This window comes from Scyliorhinus torazame, chromosome 6 (assembly GCF_047496885.1).
Source record: "Scyliorhinus torazame isolate Kashiwa2021f chromosome 6, sScyTor2.1, whole genome shotgun sequence".
In the NCBI taxonomy this organism is placed as follows: domain Eukaryota; kingdom Metazoa; phylum Chordata; class Chondrichthyes; order Carcharhiniformes; family Scyliorhinidae; genus Scyliorhinus; species Scyliorhinus torazame.
This window is the reverse complement of record NC_092712.1, coordinates 287,430,187-287,456,279: the sequence shown is the minus strand read 5'-3', so window position 1 is coordinate 287,456,279 and position 26,093 is coordinate 287,430,187. Positions and strand designations below refer to the sequence as shown.

The following is a 26,093-nucleotide window of genomic DNA, read 5'->3' as shown; positions in this document are numbered from 1 at the left end:
GCTTTTTAAATACACTACTCACCTCCCAGAAGGCCCCTGCGCACCGCTGCCGCCGAAATCCAAAGGGCTGCTCCTGTAAAGGTAAGGCTTTTTAAATTCACTACTCACCTCCAAGAAGGCCCCTGCGCACCGCTGCCGTCGAAATCCAAAGGGCTGCTCCTGTAAAGGTAAGGCTTTTTAAATTCACTACTCACCTCCAAGAAGGCCCCTGCGCACCGCTGCCGCCGAAATCCAAAGGGCTGCTCCTGTAAAGGTAAGGCTTTTTAAATTCACTACTCACCTCCAAGAAGGCCCCTGCGCACCGCTGCCGCCGAAATCCAAAGGGCTGCTCCTGTAAAGGTAAGGCTTTTTAAATTCACTACTCACCTCCAAGAAGGCCCCTGCGCACCGCTGCCGCCGAAATCCAAAGGGCTGCTCCTGTAAAGGTAAGGCTTTTTAAATACACTACTCACCCCCCAGAAGGCCCCTGCGCACCGCTACCGCCGAAATCCAAAGGGCTGCTCCTGTAAAGGTAAGGCTTTTTAAATTCACTACTCACCTCCAAGAAGGCCCCTGCGCACCGCTGCCGCCGAAATCCAAAGGGCTGCTCCTGTAAAGGTAAGGCTTTTTAAATTCACTCCTCACCTCCAAGAGGGCCCCTGCGCACCGCTGCCGCCGAAATCCAAAGGGCTGCTCCTGTAAAGGTAAGGCTTTTTAAATTCACTACTCACCTCCAAGAAGGCCCCTGCGCACCGCTGCCGCCGAAATCCAAAGAGCTGCTCCTGTAAAGGTAAGGCTTTTTAAATACACTACTCACCTCCCAGAAGGCCCCTGCGCAACGCTGCCGCCGAAATCCAAAGGGCTGCTCCTGTAAAGGTAAGGCTTTTTAAATTCACTATTCACTTCCAAGAAGGCCCCTGCGCACCGCTGCCGCCGAAATCCAAAGGGCTGCTCCTGTAAAGGTAAGGCTTTTTAAATACACTACTCACCTCCAAGAAGGCCCCTGCGCACCGCTCCCGCCGAAATCCAAAGGGCTGCTCCTGTAAAGGTAAGGCTTTTTAAATTCACTACTCACCTCCAAGAAGGCCCCTGCGCACCGCTGCCGCCAAAATCCAAAGGGCTGCTCCTGTAAAGGTAAGGCTTTTTAAATTCACTACTCACCTTCAAGAAGGCCCCTGCGCACCGCTGCCGCCAAAATCCAAAGGGCTGCTCCTGTAAAGGTAAGGCTTTTTAAATACACTACTGACCTCCCAGAAGGCCCCTGCGCACCGCTGCCGCCGAAATCCAAAGGGCTGCTCCTGTAAAGGTAAGGCTTTTTAAATTCACTACTCACCTCCAAGAAGGCCCCTGCGCACCGCTGCCGCCGAAATCCAAAGGGCTGCTCCTGTAAAGGTAAGGCTTTTTAAATTCACTACTCACCTCCAAGAAGGCCCCTGCGCACCGCTGCCGCCGAAATCCAAAGGGCTGCTCCTGTAAAGGTAAGGCTTTTTAAATACACTACTCACCTCCCAGAAGGCCCCTGCGCACGGCTGCCGCCGAAATCCAAAGGGCTGCTCCTGTAAACGTAAGGCTTTTTATAGTAAGTACTCACCTCCCAGAAGGCCCCTGCGCACCGCAGCCGCCGAAATCCAAAGGGCTGCTCCTGTAAAGGTAAGGCTTTTTTAATTCACTACTCACCTCCAAGAAGGCCCCTGCGCCCCGCTGCCGCCGAAATCCAAAGGGCTGCTCGTGTAAAGGTAAGGCTTTTTAAATTTACTGCTCACCTCCAAGAAGGCCCCTGCGCACCGCTGCCGCCGAAATCCAAAGGGCTGCTCCTGTAAAGGTAAGGCTTTTTAAATACACTACTCATCTCCAAGAAGGCCCCTGCGCACCGCTGCCGCCGAAATCCAAAGGGCTGCTCCTGTAAAGGTAAGGCTTTTTAAATACACTACTCACCTCCCAGAAGGCCCCTGCGCACCTCTGCCGCCGAAGTCCAAAGGGCTGCCCCTGTAAAGGTAAGGCTTTTTAAATTCACTACTCACCTCCAAGAAGGCCCCTGCGCACCGCTGCCGCCGAAATCCAAAGGGCTGCTCCTGTAAAGGTAAGGCTTTTTAAAGTAAGTACTCACCTCCCAGAAGGCCCCTGCGCACCGCTGCCGCCGAAATCCAAAGGGCTGCTCCTGTAAAGGTAAGGCTTTTTAAATTCACTACTCACCTCCAAGAAGGCCCCTGCGCACCGCTGCCGCCGAAATCCAAAGGGCTGCTCCTGTAAAGGTAAGGCTTTTTAAATTCACTACTCACCTCCAAGAGGCCCCTGCGCACCGCTGCCGCCGAAATCCAAAGGGCTGCTCCTGTAAAGGTAAGCTTTTTCAATTCACTACTCACCTCCAAGAAGGCCCCTGCACACCGCTGCCGCCGAAATCCAAAGGGCTGCTCCTGTAAAGGTAAGGCTTTTTAAATTCACTACTCACCTCCCAGAAGGCCCCTGCGCACCGCTGCCGCCGAAATCCAAAGGGCTGCTCCTGTAAAGGTAAGGCTTTTTAAATTCACTACTCACCTCCAAGAAGGCCCCTGCGCACCGCTGCCGCCGAAATCCAAAGGGCTGCTCCTGTAAAGGTAAGGCTTTTTAAATACACTACTCACCTCCAAGAGGCCCCTGCGCACCGCTGCCGCCGAAATCCAAAGGGCTGCTCCTGTAAAGGTAAGCTTTTTCAATTCACTACTCACCTCCAAGAAGGCCCCTGCACACCGCTGCCGCCGAAATCCAAAGGGCTGCTCCTGTAAAGGTAAGGCTTTTTAAATTCACTACTCACCTCCCAGAAGGCCCCTGCGCACCGCTGCCGCCGAAATCCAAAGGGCTGCTCCTGTAAAGGTAAGGCTTTTTAAATTCACTACTCACCTCCAAGAAGGCCCCTGCGCACCGCTGCCGCCGAAATCCAAAGGGCTGCTCCTGTAAAGGTAAGGCTTTTTAAATACACTACTCACCTCCAAGAAGGCCACTGCGCACCGCTGCCGCCGAAATCCAAAGGGCTGCTCCTGTAAAGGTAAGGCTTTTTAAATACACTACTCACCTCCAAGAAGGCCACTGCGCACCGCTGCCGCCGAAATCCAAAGGGCTGCTCCTGTAAAGGTAAGGCTTTTTAAATACACTACTCACCTCCCAGAAGGCCCCTGCGCACCGCTGCCGCCGAAATCCAAAGGGCTGCTCCTGTAAAGGTAAGGCTTTTTAAATTCACTACTCACATCCAAGAAGCCCCCTGCGCACTGCTGCCGCCGAAATCCAAAGGGCTGCTCCTGTAAAGGTAAGGCTTTTTAAATACACGACTCACCTCCCAGAAGGCCCCTGCGCACCGCTGCCGCCGAAATCCAAAGGGCTGCTCCTGTAAAGGTAAGGCTTTTTAAATTCACTACTCACCTCCAAGAAGGCCCCTGCGCACCGCTGCCGCCAAAATCCAAAGGGCTGCTCCTGTAAAGGTAAGGCTTTTTAAATACACTACTCACCTCCCTGAAGGCCCCTGCGCACCGCTGCCGCCGAAATCCAAAGGGCTGCTCCTGTAAAGGTAAGGCTTTTTAAATTCACTACTCACCTCCAAGAAGGCCCCTGCGCACCGCTGCCGCCGAAATCCAAAGGGCTGCTCCTGTAAAGGTAAGGCTTTTTAAATTCACTACTCACCTCCAAGAAGGCCCCTGCGCACCGCTGCCGCCGAAATCCAAAGGGCTGCTCCTGTAAAGGTAAGGCTTTTTAAATTCACTACTCACCTCCAAGAAGGCCCCTGCGCACCGCTGCCGCCGAAATCCAAAGGGCTGCTCCTGTAAAGCTAAGGCTTTTTAAATACACTATTCACCTCCCAGAAGGCCCCTGCGCACGGCTGCCGCCGAAATCCAAAGGGCTGCTCCTGTAAAGGTAAGGCTTTTTAAATTCACTACTCACCTCCAAGAAGGCCCCTGCGCACCACTGCCGCCGAAATCCAAAGGGCTGCTCCTGTAAAGGTAAGGCTTTTTAAATTCACTACTCACCTCCAAGAAGGCCCCTGCGCACCGCTGCCGCCGAAATCCAAAGGGCTGCTCCTGTAAAGGTAAGGCTTTTTAAAGTAAGTACTCACCTCCCAGAAGGCCCCTGCGCACCGCTGCCGCCGAAATCCAAAGGGCTGCTCCTGTAAAGGTAAGGCTTTTTAAATTCACTACTCACCTCCAAGAAGGCCCCTGCGCACCGCTGCCGCCGAAATCCAAAGGGCTGCTCCTGTAAAGGTAAGGCTTTTTAAATACACTACTCACCTCCAAGAAGGCCCCTGCGCACCGCTGCCGCCGAAATCCAAAGGGCTGCTCCTGTAAAGGTAAGGCTTTTTAAATTCACTACTCACCTCCAAGAAGGCCCCTGCGCACCGCTGCCGCCGAAATCCAAAGGGCTGCTCCTGTAAAGCTAAGGCTTTTTAAATACACTATTCACCTCCCAGAAGGCCCCTGCGCACGGCTGCCGCCGAAATCCAAAGGGCTGCTCCTGTAAAGGTAAGGCTTTTTAAATTCACTACTCACCTCCAAGAAGGCCCCTGCGCACCACTGCCGCCGAAATCCAAAGGGCTGCTCCTGTAAAGGTAAGGCTTTTTAAATTCACTACTCACCTCCAAGAAGGCCCCTGCGCACCGCTGCCGCCGAAATCCAAAGGGCTGCTCCTGTAAAGGTAAGGCTTTTTAAAGTAAGTACTCACCTCCCAGAAGGCCCCTGCGCACCGCTGCCGCCGAAATCCAAAGGCCTGCTCCTGTAAAGGTAAGGCTTTTTAAATTCACTACTCACCTCCAAGAAGGCCCCTGCGCACCGCTGCCGCCGAAATCCAAAGGGCTGCTCCTGTAAAGGTAAGGCTTTTTAAATACACTACTCACCTCCAAGAAGGCCCCTGCGCACCGCTGCCGCCGAAATCCAAAGGGCTGCTCCTGTAAAGGTAAGGCTTTTTAAATTCACTACTCACCTCCAAGAAGCCCCCTGCGCACTGCTGCCGCCGAAATCCAAAGGGATGCTCCTGTAAAGGTAAGGCTTTTTAAATACACGACTCACCTCCCAGAAGGCCCCTGCGCACCGCTGCCGCCGAAATCCAAAGGGCTGCTCCTGTAAAGGTAAGGCTTTTTAAATACACTACTCACCTCCCAGAAGGACCCTGCGCACCGCTGCCGCCGAAATCCAAAGGGCTGCTCCTGTAAAGGTAAGGCTTTTTAAATTCACTACTCACCTCCAAGAAGGCCCCTGCGCACCGCTGCCGCCGAAATCCAAAGGGCTGCTCCTGTAAAGGTAAGGCTTTTTAAATTCACTACTCACCTCCAAGAATGCCCCTGCGCACCGCTGCCGCCGAAATCCAAAGGGCTGCTCCTGTAAAGGTAAGGCTTTTTAAATACACTACTCACCTCCAAGAAGGCCCCTGCGCACCGCTGCCGCCGAAATCCAAAGGGCTGCTCCTGTAAAGGTAAGGCTTTTGAAATACACTACTCACCTCCCAGAAGGCCCCTGCGCACCGCTGCCGCCGAAATCCAAAGGGCTGCTCCTGTAAAGGTAAGGCTTTTTAAATTCACTACTCACCTCCAAGAAGGCCCCTGCGCACCGCTGCCGCCGAAATCCAAAGGGCTGCTCCTGTAAAGGTAAGGCTTTTTAAATTCACTACTCACCTCCAAGAAGGCCCCTGCGCACCGCTGCCGCCGAAATCCAAAGGGCTGCTCCTGTAAAGGTAAGGCTTTTTAAAGTAAGTACTCACCTCCCAGAAGGCCCCTGCGCACCGCTGCCGCCGAAATCCAAAGGGCTGCTCCTGTAAAGGTAAGGCTTTTTAAATTCACTACTCACCTCCAAGAAGGCCCCTGCGCACCGCTGCCGCCGAAATCCAAAGGGCTGCTCCTGTAAAGGTAAGGCTTTTTAAATACACTACTCACCTCCAAGAAGGCCCCTGCGCACCGCTGCCGCCGAAATCCAAAGGGCTGCTCCTGTAAAGGTAAGGCTTTTTAAATTCACTACTCACCTCCAAGAAGGCCCCTGCGCACCGCTGCCGCCGAAATCCAAAGGGCTGCTCCTGTAAAGCTAAGGCTTTTTAAATACACTATTCACCTCCCAGAAGGCCCCTGCGCACGGCTGCCGCCGAAATCCAAAGGGCTGCTCCTGTAAAGGTAAGGCTTTTTAAATTCACTACTCACCTCCAAGAAGGCCCCTGCGCACCACTGCCGCCGAAATCCAAAGGGCTGCTCCTGTAAAGGTAAGGCTTTTTAAATTCACTACTCACCTCCAAGAAGGCCCCTGCGCACCGCTGCCGCCGAAATCCAAAGGGCTGCTCCTGTAAAGGTAAGGCTTTTTAAAGTAAGTACTCACCTCCCAGAAGGCCCCTGCGCACCGCTGCCGCCGAAATCCAAAGGGCTGCTCCTGTAAAGGTAAGGCTTTTTAAATTCACTACTCACCTCCAAGAAGGCCCCTGCGCACCGCTGCCGCCGAAATCCAAAGGGCTGCTCCTGTAAAGGTAAGGCTTTTTAAATACACTACTCACCTCCAAGAAGGCCCCTGCGCACCGCTGCCGCCGAAATCCAAAGGGCTGCTCCTGTAAAGGTAAGGCTTTTTAAATTCACTACTCACCTCCAAGAAGCCCCCTGCGCACTGCTGCCGCCGAAATCCAAAGGGATGCTCCTGTAAAGGTAAGGCTTTTTAAATACACGACTCACCTCCCAGAAGGCCCCTGCGCACCGCTGCCGCCGAAATCCAAAGGGCTGCTCCTGTAAAGGTAAGGCTTTTTAAATACACTACTCACCTCCCAGAAGGACCCTGCGCACCGCTGCCGCCGAAATCCAAAGGGCTGCTCCTGTAAAGGTAAGGCTTTTTAAATTCACTACTCACCTCCAAGAAGGCCCCTGCGCACCGCTGCCGCCGAAATCCAAAGGGCTGCTCCTGTAAAGGTAAGGCTTTTTAAATTCACTACTCACCTCCAAGAAGGCCCCTGCGCACCGCTGCCGCCGAAATCCAAAGGGCTGCTCCTGTAAAGGTAAGGCTTTTTAAATACACTACTCACCTCCAAGAAGGCCCCTGCGCACCGCTGCCGCCGAAATCCAAAGGGCTGCTCCTGTAAAGGTAAGGCTTTTGAAATACACTACTCACCTCCCAGAAGGCCCCTGCGCACCGCTGCCGCCGAAATCCAAAGGGCTGCTCCTGTAAAGGTAAGGCTTTTTAAATTCACTACTCACCTCCAAGAAGGCCCCTGCGCACCGCTGCCGCCGAAATCCAAAGGGCTGCTCCTGTAAAGGTAAGGCTTTTTAAATTCACTACTCACCTCCAAGAAGGCCCCTGCGCACCGCTGCCGCCGAAATCCAAAGGGCTGCTCCTGTAAAGGTAAGGCTTTTTCAATTCACTACTCACCTCCAAGAAGGCCCCTGCGCACCGCTGCCGCCGAAATCCAAAGGGCTGCTCCTGTAAAGGTAAGGCTTTTTAAAGTAAGTACTCACCTCCAAGAAGGCCGCAGCGCACCGCTGCCGCCGAAATCCAAAGGGCTGCTCCTGTAAAGGTAAGGCTTTTTAAATTCACTACTCACCTCCAAGAAGGCCCCTGCGCACCGCTGCCGCCGAAATCCAAAGAGCTGCTCCTGTAAAGGTAAGGCTTTTTAAATTCACTACTCACCTCCAAGAAGGCCCCTGCGCACCGCTGCCGCCGAAATCCAAAGGGCTGCTCCTGTAAAGGTAAGGCTTTTTCAATTCACTACTTACCTCCAAGAAGGCCCCTGCGCACCGCTTCGGCCGAAATCCAAAGGGCTACTCCTGTAAAGGTAAGGATTTTTAAATTCACTACTCACCTCCAAGAAGGCCCCTGCGCACTGCTGCCGCCGAAATCCAAAGGGCTGCTCCTGTAAAGGTAAGGCTTTTTAAATTCACTACTCACCTCCAAGAAGGCCCCTGCGCACCGCTGCTGCCGAAATCCAAAGGGCTGCCCCTGTAAAGGTAAGGCTTTTTAAATACACTACTCACCTCCCAGAAGGCCCCTGCGCACCGCTGCCGCCGAAATCCAAAGGGCTGCTCCTGTAAAGGTAAGGCTTTTTAAATTCACTACTCACCTCCAAGAAGGCCCCTGCGCACCACTGCCGCCGAAATCCAAAGGGCTGCTCCTGTAAAGGTAAGGCTTTTTAAAGTAAGTACTCACCTCCCAGAAGGCCCCTGCGCACCGCTGCCGCCGAAATCCAAAGGGCTGCTCCTGTAAAGGTAAGGCTTTTTAAATTCACCACTCACCTCCAAGAAGGCTCCTGCGCACCGCTGCCGCCGAAATCCAAAGGGCTGCTCCTGTAAAGGTAAGGCTTTTTAAATTCACTACTCACCTCCAAGAAGGCCCCTGCGCACCACTGCCGCCGAAATCCAAAGGGCTGCTCCTGTAAAGGTAAGGCTTTTTAAATTCACTACTCACCTCCAAGAAGGCCCCTGCGCACCGCTGCCGCCGAAATCCAATGGGCTGCTCCTGTAAAGGTAAGTCTTTTTAAATACACTACTCACCTCCCAGAAGGCCCCTGCGCACTGCTGCCGCCGAAATCCAAAGGTCTGCTCCTGTAAAGGTAAGGCTTTTTAAATTCACTACTCACCTCCAAGAAGGCCCCTGCGCACCGCTGCCGCTGAAATCCAAAGGGCTGCTCCTGTAAAGGTAAGGCTTTTTAAAGTAAGTACTCACCTCCAAGAAGGCCCCTGCGCACCGCTGCCGCCGAAATGCAAAGGGCTGCTCCTGTAAAGGTAAGGCTTTTTAAATTCACTACTCACCTCCAAGAAGGCCCCTGCGCACCGCTGCCGTCGAAATCCAAAGGGCTGCTCCTGTAAAGGTAAGGCTTTTTAAATTCACTACTCACCTCCAAGAAGGCCCCTGCGCATCGCTGACGCCGAAATCCAAAGGGCTGCTCCTGTGAAGGTAAGGCTTTTTAAATTCACTACTCACCTCCAAGAAGGCCCCTGCGCACCGCTGCCGCCGAAATCCAAAGGGCTGCTCCTGTAAAGGTAAGGCTTTTTCAATTCACTACTCACCTCCAAGAAGGCCCCTGCGCACCGCTGCCGCCGAAATCCAAAGGGCTGCTCCTGTAAAGGTAAGGCTTTTTAAATTCACTGCTCACCTCCAAGAAGGCCCCTGCGCACCGCTGCCGCCGAAATCCAAAGGGCTGCTCCTGTAAAGGTAAGGCTTTTTAAAGTAAGTACTCACCTCCAAGAAGGCCCCTGCGCACCGCTGCCGCCGAAATCCAAAGGGCTGCTCCTGTAAAGGTAATGCTTTTTAAATACACTACTCACCTCCCAGAAGGCCCCTGCGCACCGCTGCCGCCGAAATCCAAAGGGCTGCTCCTGTAAAGGTAAGGCTTTTTAAATTCACTACTCACCTCCAAGAAGGCCCCTGCGCACCGCTGCCGTCGAAATCCAAAGGGCTGCTCCTGTAAAGGTAAGGCTTTTTAAAGTAAGTACTCACCTCCAAGAAGGCCCCTGCGCACCGCTGCCGCCGAAATCCAAAGGGCTGCTCCTGTAAAGGTAAGGCTTTTTAAATACACTACTCACCTCCAAGAAGGCCCCTGCGCACCGCTGCCGCCGAAATCCAAAGGGCTGCTCCTGTAAAGGTAAGGCTTTTTAAATTCACTACTCACCTCCAAGAAGGCCCCTGCGCACCGCTGCCGCCGAAATCCAAAGGGCTGCTCCTGTAAAGGTAAGGCTTTTTAAAGTAAGTACTCATCTCCAAGAAGGCCCCTGCGCACCACTGCCGCTGAAATCCAAAGGGCTGCTCCTGTAAAGGTAAGGCTTTTTAAATTCACTACTCACCTCCAAGAAGGGCCCTGCGCACCGCTGCCGCCGAAATCCAAAGGGCTGCTCCTGTAAAGGTAAGGCTTTTTAAATACACTACTCACCTCCCAGAAGGCCCCTGCGCACCGCTGCCGCCGAACTCCAAAGGGCTGCTCCTGTAAAGGTAAGGCTTTTTAAATTCACTACTCACCTCCAAGAAGGCCCCTGCGCACCGCTGCCGTCGAAATCCAAAGGGCTGCTCCTGTAAAGGTAAGGCTTTTTAAAGTAAGTACTCACCTCCCAGAAGGCCCCTGCGCACCGCTGCCGCCGAAATCCAAAGGGCTGCTCCTGTAAAGGTAAGGCTTTTTAAATTCACTACTCACCTCCAAGAAGGCCCCTGCGCACCGCTGCCGCCGAAATCCAAAGGGCTGCTCCTGTAAAGGTAAGGCTTTTTAAAGTAAGTACTCACCTCCAAGAAGGCCCCTGCGCACCGCTGCCGCCGAAATCCAAAGGGCTGCTCCTGTAAAGGTAAGGCTTTTTAAATTCACTACTCACCTCCAAGAAGGCCCCTGCGCACCGCTGCCGCCGAAATCCAAAGGAGAAAGCCCGACTTAGAGTAAGAAAAAGCTGTGTGGGCCAGATGTTCCAAGCGTGTTACGGGACCAGGACTAGGGTGTGTTCCATACTGTTCAACAAGAGGATAAACCTCACAGCAACAAAGACGGGGGTGGGGTAGAGGGGGGGGGGGGAGAGGAGAGAGACGGTGTGCCATGTTTAGCGGTGACCAGGAATGGGCACCAGTGGGGCTTGTGAATGTGCATGACCCTAACTGGAATGTCGCAGACTTTATGAAGTAAACCATGGCAGAAATCCCCGAAATGGACTCCCACCGACTCATCATCGGGGGGTGGGGTGATTCAATTGCGTACAGGACCCGTGGATGGACAAATAAGGGAAACAGTCAAACATGGCTAGAGAGCTGAACACTTTGGAGCAGATGGGGTCAGCGGACCCATTGAGGTTCACACACACGAGGGAGTGGGAGTTCTCCTTCTTCTCCCAGGTCTTCAGTGTTTACACTAGGATCAACTTTTTGTTGTGGTGAAATTGGTGCTTCCAGGGGTGGTAGGGGTGGAATAGTCCGCTATAGTCATCTCCGATCATGCACCACACTGTGTGGATGTGAGGTTAGAGACGGGCCAGGCTCAATGCCTATAGAGATTGGACACGGCCCTCCTTGCTAACAAGCCATTCTGTAAGAAGATGTCATAAGCCATCGACAGATATGTAACCTGCAACCAGAATGGGGAGGTCTCACCCTCCACATTCTGAGAGGCACTGAAGGCGGTGAAAAGGGTGGAGACTATAGCATACAGGGCTCTCAGAGATAGGAAGGAGCGGGCGGATAGGCAACAGTTGATCGACTCCAGGGGCGAAATTCTCCGACCCCCCGCCGGGTCGGAGAATCACTGGGGGCTGGCGTGAATCCCGCCCCCGCCGGTTGCCGAATTCTCCGGCACCGGAGATTCGGCGGGGGCGGGAATCCCGCCGCGCAGGTTGGCGGGCCGAAGTCCCGCCGCTAAAATGCCTGTCCTGCCGGCGTAGATTAAACCACCTACCTTACCGGCGGGACAAGGTGGCGCGGGTGGGCTCCGGGGTCCTGGGGGGGGGGGGGGCGCGGCGATCTGGCCAGTCATGTCTAGGCAGGGTATGGCGAATGGGAACCGGGAGTACTCGTCAATCACGTTCAGGAAATACGTGTTGCGGTTGGTGGAGGGGAGGGGGCCTTTGAAATCCATGCTGAGGCATTCAAAGGGACGGGAAGCCTTTATCAGGTGCGCCCTCTCTGGCCGGTAGAAGTGCGGTTTGCACTCCGCGCAGATTTGGAAGTCCCTGGTGACTGTCCTGACCTCCTCGATTGAGTAGGGCAGGTTGCGGGTCTTGATGAAGTGGAAGAAATGAGTGACCCCTGGGTAGCAGAGTTCCTCGTGGAGAGCTCGGAGGCGGTCCACTTGTGCAGTGGCACAAGTGCCGCGGGACAGGGCATCAGGAGGCTCGTTTAGCTTCCCCGGACGGTACAAGATCTCGTAGTTGAAGGTGGAGAATTCTATCCTCCACCACAAGATCTTGTCGTTTTTAATCTTGCCCCGCTGTGCATTAGCGAACATGAAAGCAACCGACCGTTGGTCCGTGAGGAGAGTGAATCTCCTGCCGGCCAGATAATGCCTCCAACATCGCACAGCTTCAACTATGGCTTGTGCCTCTTTTTCGACCGAGGAATGGCAAATTTCGGAAGCATGGAGGGTACGGGAGAAGAAGGCCATGGGCCTGCCAGAGCTACGTCGGACGCATCGCTCTCGACCTGGAAGGGGAGGGCTTCGTTGATGGCGCGCATTGGCCTTTGCAATATCTGCTTTGATGCGGCTGAAGGCCTGGCGGGCCTCCGTCGACAGGGGGAAGGTTGTGGACTGGATTAGGGGCCGGGCTTTGTCTGCGTAGTTGGGGACCCACTGTGCGTAATAACTGAAAAACCCGAGGCAGCGCTTCAGGGCCTTGGGGCAGTGAGAACTCCATAAGGGGGCGCATGCGCTCAGGGTCGGGGCCTATAACTCCATTTCACACTACGTAGCCTAGAATGGCTAGACGGTCGGTGCTAAATACGCATTTATCCTTATTGTACGTTAAGTTAAGGATTTTCGCGGTCTGGAGAAATTTGCGGAGATTGGTGTCGTGGTCCTGCTGGTCATGGCCGCAGATGGTGACGTTATCCAGATACGGGAACGTTGCGCGTAAGCCGTACCGGTCAACCATTCGGTCCATCTCTCGCTGGAAGACCGAGACCCCATTAGTGACACCAAAGGGAACTCTTAAAAATTGATAGAGCCGCCCATCTGCTTCGAAGGCAGTGTACTTGCGGTCACTATTACGGAGGGGTAGCTGGTGGTAGGCGGACTTGAGATCCACCGTGGAGAAGACCTTGTATTGCGCGATCCTGTTTACCAGGTCGGCTATACGGGCGAGAGGGTACGCGTCCAGCTGCGTAAACCTGTTGATGGTCTGACTGTAGTCAATGACCATCCTATGTTTCTCCCCGGTCTTTACCACCACTACTTGAGCTCTCCTGGGGCTATTGCTCGCTTCGATGACCCCTTCCCTCAGCAGCCTTTGGACCTCTGATCTGATGAAGGTCCAGTCCTGGGCACTGCGCCGCCTGCTCCTGGTGGCGACGGGTTTGCAATCCGGGGTGAGGTTCACAAACAGGGACGGCGGGTTGACCTTAAGGGTCGCGAGGCCGCAGACAGTAAGGGGGGGTATAGGGCCGCCGAATTTAAAGGTCAGGCTTTGCAAGTTACATTGGAAATCCAACCCCAGGAGGGTAGCCGCGCAGAGGTGCGGCAGGACATAAAGGTGGAAATTGTTGAATCTCCTGCCTTGGACAGTGAGGTTCGCTAGGCAGAATCCCTTTATCTCCACTGAGTGTGACCCGGAGGCCAGGGAGATCCTTTGGTTTACAGGGTGGGTAACAAGTGAACAGCGCCTTAACGTGTCTGGGTGAACAAAGTTTTCCGTGCTCCCAGAATCAATCAGGCAAGACGTCTTGTGGCCGTTGACGAAGACCGTCGTTGTTGCTGTTGCGAGTGTCCGAGGTCGACTTTGGTCCAGTGTCACCGAGGCCAGATGAAGCAGTTGCGAGTTCTGATCGGGCAGCGTGTAGTCGGCCGTGCTGGGGGCCTGGGGCCCCATCCAAGATGGCGTCACCCATGGGTCGCACATGGTGGCCGGGGATGGACAAGATGGCGGCGGGGATGGACAAAATGGCGGCGCCCACCCGTCCAGCGTGGTGTCCGAGAGGCAAGATGGCCACGCCAGTGGGTCGCACGTGGCCCTAGGATAGGGGGGGTGGCGGTGAGCGCTGGCCAGTCGGGGCCTGAAGGGGGGGTTGCCGCAGCGGTCCAGAGTCGCTGGAGACCGCGGCCACGGCGCGGGCCTGGCAGACCCCCACAAAGTGGCCCTTCTTGCCGCACCCTTTGCAGGTGGCGGTGCGGGCCAGGCAGCGCGGGCGGGGATAATTCGCCTGCCCGCAGAAGAAACAGCGGGGCCCGGCGGCGTTAGCGGGCCATCTCGCCGCGCAGGCCTGCGGGGTCAGGGGGAAGGTCTGTGGGGCTGCCACTGCAGGGTGCCACGCAGCCCAGGGGGCCGCCGCGCGGTCGGACACATAGAACTGCGTGTTTTGAGAGGCTACGTCCATGGACCCTGCCAGGGCCCGTGCCTCTCTAAGTCCCAGGGTGCCCTTTTCTAGGAGTCTTTGGCGGATCACTGAGGAGCTCATACCTGCTACGAAGGCATCCCTGATTAAAAGTTCCATGTGCTCACTCCCCGAAACTTGCGGGCAGCCACAGTTTCGGCCCAGCGCCAGTAGCGCCCGGAAGAAATCCTCCAACGATTCCCCGGGGCTTTGCCGTCTAGTCGCAAGCAAGTGACGAGCGTAGACCTGATTTACAGGGCGGATATAATGTCCTTTTAACAGTTCGATCGCGACATCATAGCCCTCCGCCTCCTCGATAAGGGTGTAGATCCCAGGGCTGACCCTTGAGCACAGTAGATGCATTTTCTGTCCTTCTGAGGGGGTGCCTCCGGCCGTCTCGAGGTAGCCTTTAAAGCACGCCAGCCAGTGTTTAAATATTGCAGCCGGGTTCTCCGCGTGGGGGCTGAGTTGTAGGCGCTCCGGTTTGATTCGGAGATCCATCCTTCCAGCTTAAATCTAGTTGATTAAATTGATGCACGATCAATTACACTCAAGACGAAGTGATTTCATAACTGAAGGCTGGAACTTGTTCCCCAGCAGCTTCGGTACAGAAAGTGAAGGCTGCTGGGATGGCACCGGTTCTTATACTCCACCTGTCAGGGCGGAGCTACGTATCAACAGCCAATGGTAAACTCCTAGGTTTAACCAATGGTCATCAGCCTCTTAGGTACCGCAATACCTGATAATACCACAAACACCAAGAAAGATTGTATGTATATAAGAACCACACGTACTGTAAATATTGAATGTAAAGTGTTACTGTGTATAATTGAAAATGGCAATAAAAATATTTTTAAAAAAGATATAATCAAATCAAAAACTTCCTCTGCAAGGGAACAACAACATTCCCCCAGATACCAGGACACTAACTATTGGGGAGACTGTTGACTGCGGGTGATCTTGGAGACAGGAACTGTGTGGACATGTATGGATGACTACTGCAGGAGGTACGCCACCCCTGGATGAGACAAGGAAAAAATGGGAGGAAGAGCTTGGCAGGGAGATAGAGGTAGGACTCGGGATCTAAGCACTGCACAGGGCAAACTTCACCTCCAGGTGCACAGGGCTAAGTCTAACGCAATTAAAGGTGGTGCACAAGGCACACCTAACCAGGGCAAGAATGAGCGAGTTCTTCCTGGAGATGGAGGACAAATGGAGCCATGCCAAGCGGCCCGTCTAACCACAACCACCTACTCTGGTCTTTCCCCAGACTTGTCGGGTACTGGACGTCCTTTGAGGCCGCGTCTAGCGGGTGGGGGGCAGGAGAGGTGGGGGGGTTGGGTAAGGGTAGGGCAGGAAGTGGCGGGGGGGAAATGAAATGAAAATCGCTTATTGTCACAAGTAGGCATCAATGAAGTTACTGTGAAAAGCCCCTAGTCGCCACATTCCGGCACCTGTTCGGGGAGGCTGGTACGGGAATTGAACCGTGCTGCTGGCCTGCCTTGGTCTGCTTTAAAGGCCAGCGATTTAGCCCAGTGTGCTAAACCAGCCAAGATACCAAGGGAAACCACAGGACTAGGCATAGGAGAATAACTAGATCATTCGGCCCATCGAGTCTGCTCTGCCATTCAATGATAGCTGATATGTTTCTCATCCCCATTTTCCTGCCTTTCCCCCCATAACCCCTGATCCCCTTAGAATCAAGAATCTATCTATCTCTGTCTTAAAGACACTGTGATTTGGCCTCCACAGCCTTCTGCGGCAAAGAGTTCCACAGATTCTTCTTAAAAAATATTTTTATTAGTGTTTTCCAGTTTTTGCAGAGTAACAGCTCAAGTGTATCTGGTATTTACAAACAAGTTTGTGTCTTATTTACAACGGATTTTACATAAGGTTCCCCCCTCCCTCCCATGCTTCCCTCCCCTTCCCTCGTTGGTAGTTTAGATCCTCTCTTAGTGTTGCCGCCTGCCCTGGCGTATTGTGCTCCGCGTCTTTCTGCTGGGGCTTTTAATTTTTATTGTTCAGAGCAGGGGAGGGGCTTGCATGGCCCTTCTCATCCTCCCCTTGTCACCGTGCTTCGTTTTGTGCTTCCCTTGGGTTCCCTTCCCTCTCCTCCCCCCTCTGCCCCTTTCTCTTGTATGGCTTCCCTTGTCTTCTTTCCTCTCTTGCAGCCCCCTCTCTTCCTAGTCGCAGTTGGCCTTAAGCAGCTCTTTGAACAGGCTGATGAATGACCCCCACACTTTGTGGAAGCCCTCGACCGACCCTCGGATGGTGTACTTGACCTTCTCCAGATGGAGAAATTCCGCCAGATCTGCCAGCCACTCTGCAGCTGTGGGTTATGCTGCTGATCACCAGCTGAGCAGGATTCTCCGGTGTACGATTAAGGATGAAAAAGCCAATGTGTCGGCCCTCTTCCCCATATGAAGATCTGGCTGGTCTGATACCCCTAAGACTGCCACTCTTGGGCACGGCTCCACCCTCACCCCCACTGTAATGTTCATGTCGGAAGGCCTGATTTATATTACAAGAACACTTGTAGCTGAAGCTATAAATGATTTATTAACATTAATTGTGGGTCAAATATATACAAACAATAGATGAATAATAGTATGAACCTGCACAAAGCAACCTCTCTCCCAGCCCCTAGTCAGTCTGAGGTCACCTGACTCTAACATTCACTTATATGCTAATGAGACTCTGAGTGGTCAGTCGGTGAATTACAACACAACCATGATATCACTCCACCCACAGCCCTGGACATCGCCTCGAAGAAGGCTGTCCAGAGCCCGCAAAGTTTGGAGCAGGTCCGAACATGTGGGTGTGATTGGCCGGGCCTCCCTAGTACCGCTCACATTTGTCCTCCACCTCCGGGAAGAACCTGTTCATTTGGGTTCTAGTTGGGTGGGCTTTGTGCACCACTTTAAATTGCATGAGGCTGAGCCTTACGCAGGAGGAAGTGGAGTTGGTCCTGCTCAGTGTTTTGCATCAGAGTCCCCAACCCACATATCCACAATTCGTCCTCCCATTTCCATCTAGCTTCGTCCAGTGGTAGTCTTGCCCTGTCCAGCAACTGTTCGTTCCCACAGTTTTCCTCCCCCTCCTCACTGTCCGTGTTGATTAGTTGCTCTAGTAGAATGTCTCTTAGTGCCCTGGGGTACGTTGCCGTCTCCTTGCGGAGAAAGGGTTTAATTTGGAGGTGTCTGAGCTCCTGTCCTGTCGGCAGGTCCAAGTCCTCCGTCAGCTTATCCAAGGTCACAAGTCTGTCACCTATATAAAGGTCCCTAACTGCTAGCGTCCCTCTGCCCTGTCTCCATTTTTTAAAGGTGGCGTGAAGCATGGCTGGTGGGAATTTGTGGTTACCACAGATGGGGGCCATGAAGAACATCTTGGTTGGACCGAAATGCTGCCTCATTTGGTTCCACATCTGCAGTGTGGCTACCACCACTGAGCTGGATGTGTACTTTGATGGCTGGGAATGGGAGCACTGTCATGGCAAGGGCTCGGAGGGTCGTTCCCTTGTAGGAGGAACCATCCAGCCTCACCCATTCCATGTTTGGTTCTGGTATCCATCCCCTCATCCTCTCGGCTGTGGCCATCCAGTGGTAATACTGTAGATTTGGCAAAGGAGTTTTTCCTCCTTTGCAGTGTCGAACAGAGGATCCTCTGGTTCTCCCCCCCCCCCCCCCCCCCCCACCACACAAACGGCATAATCATTTTGTGTACTTTGTGGAAATAGGCCTTGGGGATAAAGATCGGTATGGATCTCAACAGGAAGAGGAACCTCGGCAGTACATTCATTTTGATCGCCTGCGCTCTCCCCGCCAGGGAGAGTGTATCCCATCTCTGGTCCGTTTTTACTTCTTCCACCAGACTGGTCAGATTCCAGGTAGCGGAATTTGTTTCGGGCTAGTTTGAATGGTAGTCCCTCCAGCTCTGTCCCTCCCTAGTTAGGGTTCACCAGGAATGCCTCGCTCTTGCCCTGCTTGAGTTTGTAACCTGAGAAGGCTCCGAACGCTCCCAGAAGTTGCATGATTGTTTTCAGCCCGTTCTGTGGGTCCGAGACATAGAGGAGCAGGTCATCCGCATAGAGCGACACTTAGTGCTATATGCCCCCACTTTGGATACCCTTCCAGCAGCCGCCTGATGTTTGCAATTAACTGCGTATCCTTGACAAAGCCCGTCTGCTCCTCTGCGACCACCTGTGGTACATGGTTCTCCAGTGTCTTGGCAGGACTTTCGCAAGTATCTTCGCGTCTACATTAAGTAGCGGAATGGGTCTGTATGATTCACATTCCGTCGGAGGCTACACAGGTGGAGAAGGTAGTCAAGAAGGCATACGGAATGCTTGCCTTCATTGGCCGGGGCATTGAGTATAAGAATTGGCAAGTCATGTTGCAGCTGTATAGAACCTTAGTTAGGCCACACTTGGAGTATAGTGTTCAATTCTGGTCGCCACACTACCAGAAGGATGTGGAGGCTTTAGAGAGGGTGCAGAAGAGATTTACCAGAATGTTGCCTGGTATGGAGGGCATAAGCTATGAGGAGCGATTGAATAAACTCGGTTTGTTCTCACTGGAACGAAGGAGGTTGAGGGGCGACCTGATAGAGGTATACAAAATTATGAGGGGCATAGACAGAGTGGATAGTCAGAGGCTTTTCCCCAGGGTAGAGGGGTCAATTACTAGGGGGCATAGGTTTAAGGTGAGAGGGGCAAAGTTTAGAGTAGATGTACGAGGCAAGTTTTTTACGCAGAGGGTAGTGGGTGCCTGGAACTCACTACCGGAGGAGGTAGTGGAAGCAGGGACGATAGGGACATTTAAGGGGCATCTTGACAAATATATGAATAGGATGGGAATAGAAGGATACGGACCCAGGAAGTGTAGAAGATTGTAGTTTAGTCGGGCAGTATGGTCGGCACGGGCTTGGAGGGCCGAAGGGCCTGTTCCTGTGCTGTACATTTCTTTGTTCTTTGTTCTTTGTTCTTTGATCCTTGTCTTTTTTGAGTATCAGTTATATCGTGGCCCATGTTAGCATTGTCACAATATGTGGATATTGTAAAGTACATAAAGGGTTAATATAATGCTACTACTCCAGTCACTAGATAGTGCTATAGAGCAACCATATAAATATCACATGCCTCCTTGACTTCTGGGAGATAGATGGAGAGTGGGAGAGAGCAAGGCAGAGTAGTTGTGAGATAGTTGAACTAATAGTATAGTTAATAGTGTAAATGTGTAGTGTAATCTTTACTGAACTAATTCCTTAGTAATATGTTCAAATCTTATTCAGTGTGGTGTAATGAGTATCTTTGTTAGCACTACAACCTTCACCATCCTGAAAGAACTAAAACAAAGAAGACAAGTGTAGGAGGCAGGGTGCCCCTCGCTAGTGAGTCTGCGAACATGTCCTGTAAGTGTGGGACCAGGACTGGTGCGAATTTCTTATAGAAGTCTGCCGGGAACCCGTCAGGCCCTGGCGCCTTCCCTGCCTGCATGGAGCTGATAGTCTCCATGATCTCTTCCAGTCCTATTGGTGCTTCCAGCTCCCCCCACCTATCGTCCCTCACGACTGGCATGTCCAGTCCATTGAGGAACCGTTTCATCTCCGCGTCCCTGATGGTGGGTTCCGAAGTGTATAGCCCTCAGTAGATGCTCTCAAACGCTGGTTGACCTAATTTTGCTCGATTATGAGTCTTCCTCCGCTATCCTTCACCTGCGCTACCTTCTTCGATTCCCGTACCAGCCTCCCCGAACAGGCGCCGGAATGTGGCAACTAGGGGCTTTTCACAGTAACTTCATTAAAGTCTACTCGTGACAATAAGCGATTTTCATTTTTCATTCAAGGCTACCTGCTTTCTCAGCTGGTGGTCCAATGGACGGCCAGCTTTTTCCCCGTGTTCGTAGAAGATCCCCCGTGTTTGGTGGAGTTGGTGCACTGCTTTCCTGCTGGATAGCAGGTTAAAGACCATCTGTAGCTTTTTTCCCTCCGCCAGAAACTCTACGGTCGGGGCCTTGGAGTATCTTCTGTCGAACCTCAGCCTGCCCTCTCTTCCCTATCCCTTTGTGCCTTGTAGGCTACATTCTCTCTTCTAATCACCGCCTTCAGTGCCTCCCAGAACGTGGAAGGTGAGTCTTCCCCATTCATTAGTGATATACTCGCCTATGTCCTGTTATACTTTTTGCCAGACGACCTTATCGGCCAGCAAGTCCGTTTCCAACCTCCACAAGGGGCGCTGGGCATGGCCCGTCTCCAACCTCACATCCATGTGGGGCGTGGTTGGAGATAACTATTGTGGAATATTTCACTTTTACTATTCCTGGAAGCACCACTTTCCCCACTGCAAAGAAGTCTATCCTCGAGTTTTTTTGTGGACTGACGAAAAGAATGAGAATTCCTTCTCACCAGGGTGTAGGAACCTCCACAGGTCCACCGCCCCCATCTGTTCTATGAATGTTCCCAGTTCCCTGGCCATGCCCGTCCTTTTCCCTGATCCGGGGTTCGGTCGGTCTGTCAGTGGGTCCTGTACACAGTTGAAGTTGCGCCCCGAAACGTTCTTGCACAGGGCTGATTTTGCCTGGTTAATCTGGTTTTGCTAGATCTGCCCCAATGTCCTGGTAGATTCTAACTTTGTGTCCTTCCCAGCTGCTCGCTTTCGTCTGGCGTGCCCACTGCAGGATCTTCTCACGGTCCTGATATCGATGGAGCTTTGCAATAATCACCCTCGGCTGCTCCCCGGCCTTTGATTTCGGTCTGAGTGACCTGTATGGTCTGTCGAGCTCTGGGGGTTTGGGGAAGCTGTCTCTCCCGACTATGTTGCCCAGCATTTGGGCGACGTAGTCCGTCGTATCTTTGCTCTCGATACGTTCCGGCAGGCCCACGATCCGGATATTTTGGCGTCAGGACCTGTTCTGGTCCTCGACTTTCCCCCTTATGTTCCCCTGGACTGCCACCAACCTTTTTACTTTTGCCCCAGGGCAATGATTCTGTCACTCTGGTCCGTTGAGGTCTTTTCCAGGTCAAGAATTGCCCTCTCCTGAGTGCCACTTTCTTGCCCAGCCGATCGATTACCTTCTGCATGGTGACCATCGCCTCTGCCGTCACCACCTTGACCACCACCTTGATTTCTACCCTGATCGCTTCCTTCATGGCGGTCAGCTCCTTCATCGGGAAGCTCTTCCATCCCTCTCCAGGTGGTGGGGAGGAGGCTGATGCTCGGGTCATTGGCTGCCCCCTCTCCTGGGTGGCCGGGCCCCTTCGTCTCGTGGGTCCGCCGTCTCCTCCGCCGCTTCTGACGTCTCTTAGGCCCCTCGAGCTCCCGTTTGCTGGCATCTTTTCTTGGTTCCCTACTTTTGCTATTGAGGGATCTTTTTCCTTTGAAATTTGGGCAAAATTTGACTAAAAGTGCTTTTTTTTTGTCCTGGTTTGGAGGAGAGCCACCTGATGTGCGCCCACTCAGCACATCGCCGTCACCAGAAGTCTCAAGTTCCACAATTCACCACTCTCTGAAGAAATCCCTCCACATCTCAGTTTTAAAGGATCATCCCTTCAGTCTGAGGCTGTGGCCTCTAGGGGAAACATCCTCTCCATATCCACTCTATCTAGACCTCTCAATATCCTGTAAGTTTCAATAAGACCCCCCCCCCCCCCTCATTCTTCTAAACTCCAACGAGTACAGATACAGAGTCCTCAACCGCTCCTCACATGACAAGCTCTTCACTCCAGGGATCATTCTTGTGAACACCCTCTAGAATCTTTCCAAGGCCAGCACATCGTTCCTTAGCTACGGGACCCAGAACTGCTCAGAATACTCCTAATGGAGTCTGACCAGAGCCTTATACCACCTCAGAAGTACGTTCCTGCTCTTGTATTCTAGCCCTCTCGACATGAATGCTAACATTGCATTTGCCTTTCTAACTGCCGACTGAACCTGCGCATTAACTTTAAGAGAATCTTGAGGAAGATAAGTAGAAGGAGAGAACCAAAATGGACAAAGGACAATAAGCAAAAGTAACCACAATGGCAAGCACACCCAGCAGCCCCCACCCCCCCAGCACGGCTCAGTGCCAGGAGACATCCAAGGCGGGGCGGGGGGGCGGCGGCAAGGCCGCACAGCGGTAATGGCCGACCACCGGGGGCTCTCAAGCAGGGGCTCCTCATAACCATACAATAGCCCTCTCCCAGAGGAACACAGCCAGCCATCAACTCATACAACCTAGTGGGCTCACCTCGGGTCCCGTCCGGACCCGCTGGTGCTCAACTGTCTTTTTGTTTTCTCTATTTAATGCATTCTTTTTCGACTTTCTTTTGGGCTGAATAAGCGCACCTTGTAATTTAAGTTCTACATGTCGAGACTGCATACTATGTGTGTAATAATTGAAACTACTGTTGGTGTTAGAATTTTTGATATATGTGTTGGTTTTATCTTGTTCTAAACTGTCGATATAAAATGTGCAAAATCCAATAAAAATACAAAAAAAGGAGTAAGGAAATATTTGATAGAACCATCCCTGTAGTACCTTGTCGAGATTTGATCTTCAAACCTGCTTGGAGAAGGTGTAATTAAGGTTGGTTACTTTGATTCTTCGAATGAAAGGGTTCTCCTATGAAGAGTGATTGAGTAGAATGAGACTATATGCTCCCGGGTTTAGAGAAATGAAAAAGGTGATGTCACTGAAACATGTAAAATTCTGAAGGGGTTAATAGGGTAGATGCTGGGAGGATGTTTCCACTCGGATGTTACTCCATGTCACAGTCTCAGATTAAACATTTAGGGCTAAGATGAGGAGAAATTTCTTCACTCACAGGGTTGGGAATCTTTGGATTTCTCTACTCCTAAAGGGCTGTGGATGCTCAGTCATTGAGTACATTCTAGGCTCAGATTAATAGATTTTTGGGCACTAACAAAATTAATGGATATGAGCCTCGGGCAGGAAAGTGGAGTCAAGATTAAAGATTGACCATGATCTTGAATGGTGGAGCAGGCTCAAGGGGCAGTATGGCCTCTGTCTGCTCCTATGTTTTATCGTATTACATCCTTCAGAGCTTGCAGAATCTGACGTATTCAAGTTCGGTGGTGTTAGTGCCAGATAAATAAATGTACGTCATGATATATTGGAAAAAATACAGTCCCTTTCGATTTCTCACATCGGGGTGTGGGAATTGACAGGGGTGATCTTTAAATAAAAGCTGTGATACTAGGTGGGTTGTGGATGTAATTCTGTATTTTAAATCTAATACGTTTCTGATGTATATATAATTCATGATCACAAGTTGTATATTACTGTGGAGTTTGCACTTTCTCCCGGTGTCTACTTGGGTTTCCTCCGGGTGCTCGTTTCCTCCCACAGTCCAAAGATGTGCAGGTATTGGCCACGCTAAATTGCCCCTTTGTCCAAACAGTTAGATGGGTTACAGGGATAGGGTGGGGGCGTGGGTTTAAGTGGGGTGCTCTTTCCAAGGGCCGGTGCAGACTCGATGGGCCGATTGGCCTCCTTCTGCACTCTCGATTCGACGATGAGGATGCTATAAAATCAAAATGTTCTCAGGTTTTCTGCAGTGCAAGAGATGCAGTCAGTCGTTGTAAATGTGGTTCTCCAGTCCAGGTGCGGCAGTATAAAGAGGAGGCTCAGGCAGTCACGGTTCTCTCCTAGTTTCCAGTCCTTGTCGCTCCTCCCCTGACATGTGAAAGCACAAACTTCAGACGTAATACCATCATCAGCACGGCCAGGGGGCGGGTGAAAAATGTCGTCAGATTGCGTCTGAACAATACCACATTGGCTTCTTGTCTGTACTCTTAAGAGGAGGCAACAAAAAGAATACCGACAAAATATACTGATTCGCCAACTCTTCTAATGTGATTACACAAGAGAGAAGGAATCTAAGGTTGGATCTGACTTTAATGTAAGTGAAAGAGGAGAAAAAAATGGAATCCGCGGTATTACTTTGCAACAAATCATTCTTTCCTTTGTTACCGGCATCTCCACATTGTTACCTCTATGGAGACAGCGGGTGGAAGGAAGGCAGCTCATTGTCTTCCGAGGATGTTGCTGAACCTAGTGGCCACCCTGACCCTATGAATAGGAGCGACTGACAATCAGTTTATGAGGGATCCATGATTCTGCACAAGTAAAAGTAATGCTGTTAAATGGTGTTCGCATTTTCCTTTCCAAATTGAATGGAAATCAGAAATTGAATTTTGAGGAAGGGCGGATGAACAATTTATTTATTTTTACTTAAAGGTGTGTAATACAACCACATGTTCTGCGATTTCACATTACTAACAAAAATGAAACCACAATGGCCCCTTCAAAGTCAAAAGCTCTAAATATAATTAGCGATATTTATGGTATTCATTCCCCCCGCCCCCCCCCCCCGAACTCTGACAGTATTCATTCCGAAGAAATTCTAAACATTTTTGTGGTTTAATCCGAAGACAGTGATAACTATCGCAATAACGCTTTTACATTTAAACGCGCCCTTTGGGCAAAGAACAAAACACAAGAACAGCTTCAGTCAAGTAACAGTTATTTTTCAAATAGCTATTTTTTTTTTAAATGAAACACCAAGTGTCTTACACCACGTTATTTCTGACTTCGTTGATTTCTGAAAGACAGAAACCGTCTGTTTCTATTTTTCCACAACAGATTTGAAGTAATAAAGTGAGGCGTTTTCTGTTTTTATAAAGCATCAGAAAAGTGGTGAACTGGTGTTCTGTTCATAAAGTAATTGCAGCTAAGTGGGCAGTGCAGAAGCGCCTGATAGCGTGACTGGGTTATTCCGTGATTTTTGTTTCCCCCCCTCTTTTTCTAATTTGGTACCTTGTACTGAAGATGGGTTTCCCCAAACTGGGTTTTCCCTCCGGCTACTAGTTATATACGAACTTCCTGTTTGAAGTGAGTGGAACAGTACTTTGAGTAATTCTGAAAATGAAGTGTGTGTGGGTAAATTAGTACTTTAGTGTGGAAGGTTGTAATTAAGCTGAAAAATGTATATTGGGACTTTTAGAATCAGACAGAAAAGAAAGAAAGGGTCATTTGACCTGTCGTGCCTGTACCAGCTCCTTGAAAAAGGTAGCCAGGAATCCCGCACCAGGTCTGTAATTTTAGATTTAAATTCACTTCCTCCTCCCTCGCTATAACTGGGTTTAAAATTTCTTACTGAAAATTTCCATTTATCACAGTGATAAGTAACTTGCTATATATCTGTCAGCAACGCATTCACGGTTTTACCTAATCTTCCAGGGCATGGAACTGTGTGAAGATTTAGTTATTCTTCCATATCTGAGGATAAATCAATGGGCTGTTCACCCTAAGCGAATCTTAAATTTCATAATGTTGGAAGACGAAAATTAGATCAGTGAGAGAAAGAGGAGTCTAAAGGACAAAGTCAAACTGATTTTTTTTGTTGAAATTAGGGTTATTTTCTCTCATAATTGAAATCAGATATATACAAACATGTTTGTGTGACTTCTTATCATAACCTGGTAATGCCCACACACCAGCTCATCACTCTAAAAAATACTATATATGTTTTGCTATCGCATAACATGTCACAATGTTAGTCATTGACTCTCGGGTGGTAGGAGGGAGTAGGTATGCAGATTTGGGTCAATCTAAACAGTAGGGATGACAAATTTGGTAAGAAGTGTGAGCATAAATTTAGATATATAAGGAGCTTTCAGAGCACTGTAAATGTTGGTCTTAATTCTGAGGATTGTGTTTTTAACACATTGGATGTGGGTGCTACTGGCCAGCATTTATTGCCCTCAAACATTGGGCATTTAAGAAACACACTGCTGTGGACCAGGAGTCACATATAGGCAGATTTCTTTCCCTAAAGGACTTAGTGAACCGGATGGGTTTTTAAGATAGTTGACAATGGTTCATTTTTATTGCCACCACCACTTGATTAAACCGATTCAGTGGAATCCTTGCAATGAAGTAATAGTATGATTGCAGAAATTGAAATACAATAGAATTTGCAGCTGTGAAAATGCAATATATGATTGTTGTTAGGATTTCACTGAAGCATTATGGTTGATCAATTAACTATTCATGTGAATGCATTGTGACCTTTTTTTTTCTATTGCGATTTTTGCAAAGCTTAGCAGTCAAACTTGTAATGCTTTCTTCATTAGAATCCCAAGTGCTA

The 26,093-nt window shown here is 51.1% G+C and overlaps 1 protein-coding gene across 7 annotated transcripts in view; it reads left to right on the top strand.

The window, feature by feature from the left end:
• Positions 1 to 26,093, top strand: part of LOC140425483 (uncharacterized) — a 169,922-nt gene that overhangs the window by 48,808 nt on the left and 95,021 nt on the right. For 3 of the 7 annotated variants that reach the window (XM_072509795.1, XM_072509799.1, XM_072509796.1), the window contains exon 1: positions 23,651 to 23,843. The exons of the other annotated variants lie outside the window; for them this stretch is intronic. The gene's annotated coding sequence lies outside the window, so the exon portion shown is untranslated. Of the gene's footprint in view, positions 1 to 23,650; positions 23,844 to 26,093 lie in introns of those variants that run through there. 7 annotated transcript variants of the gene reach the window in all.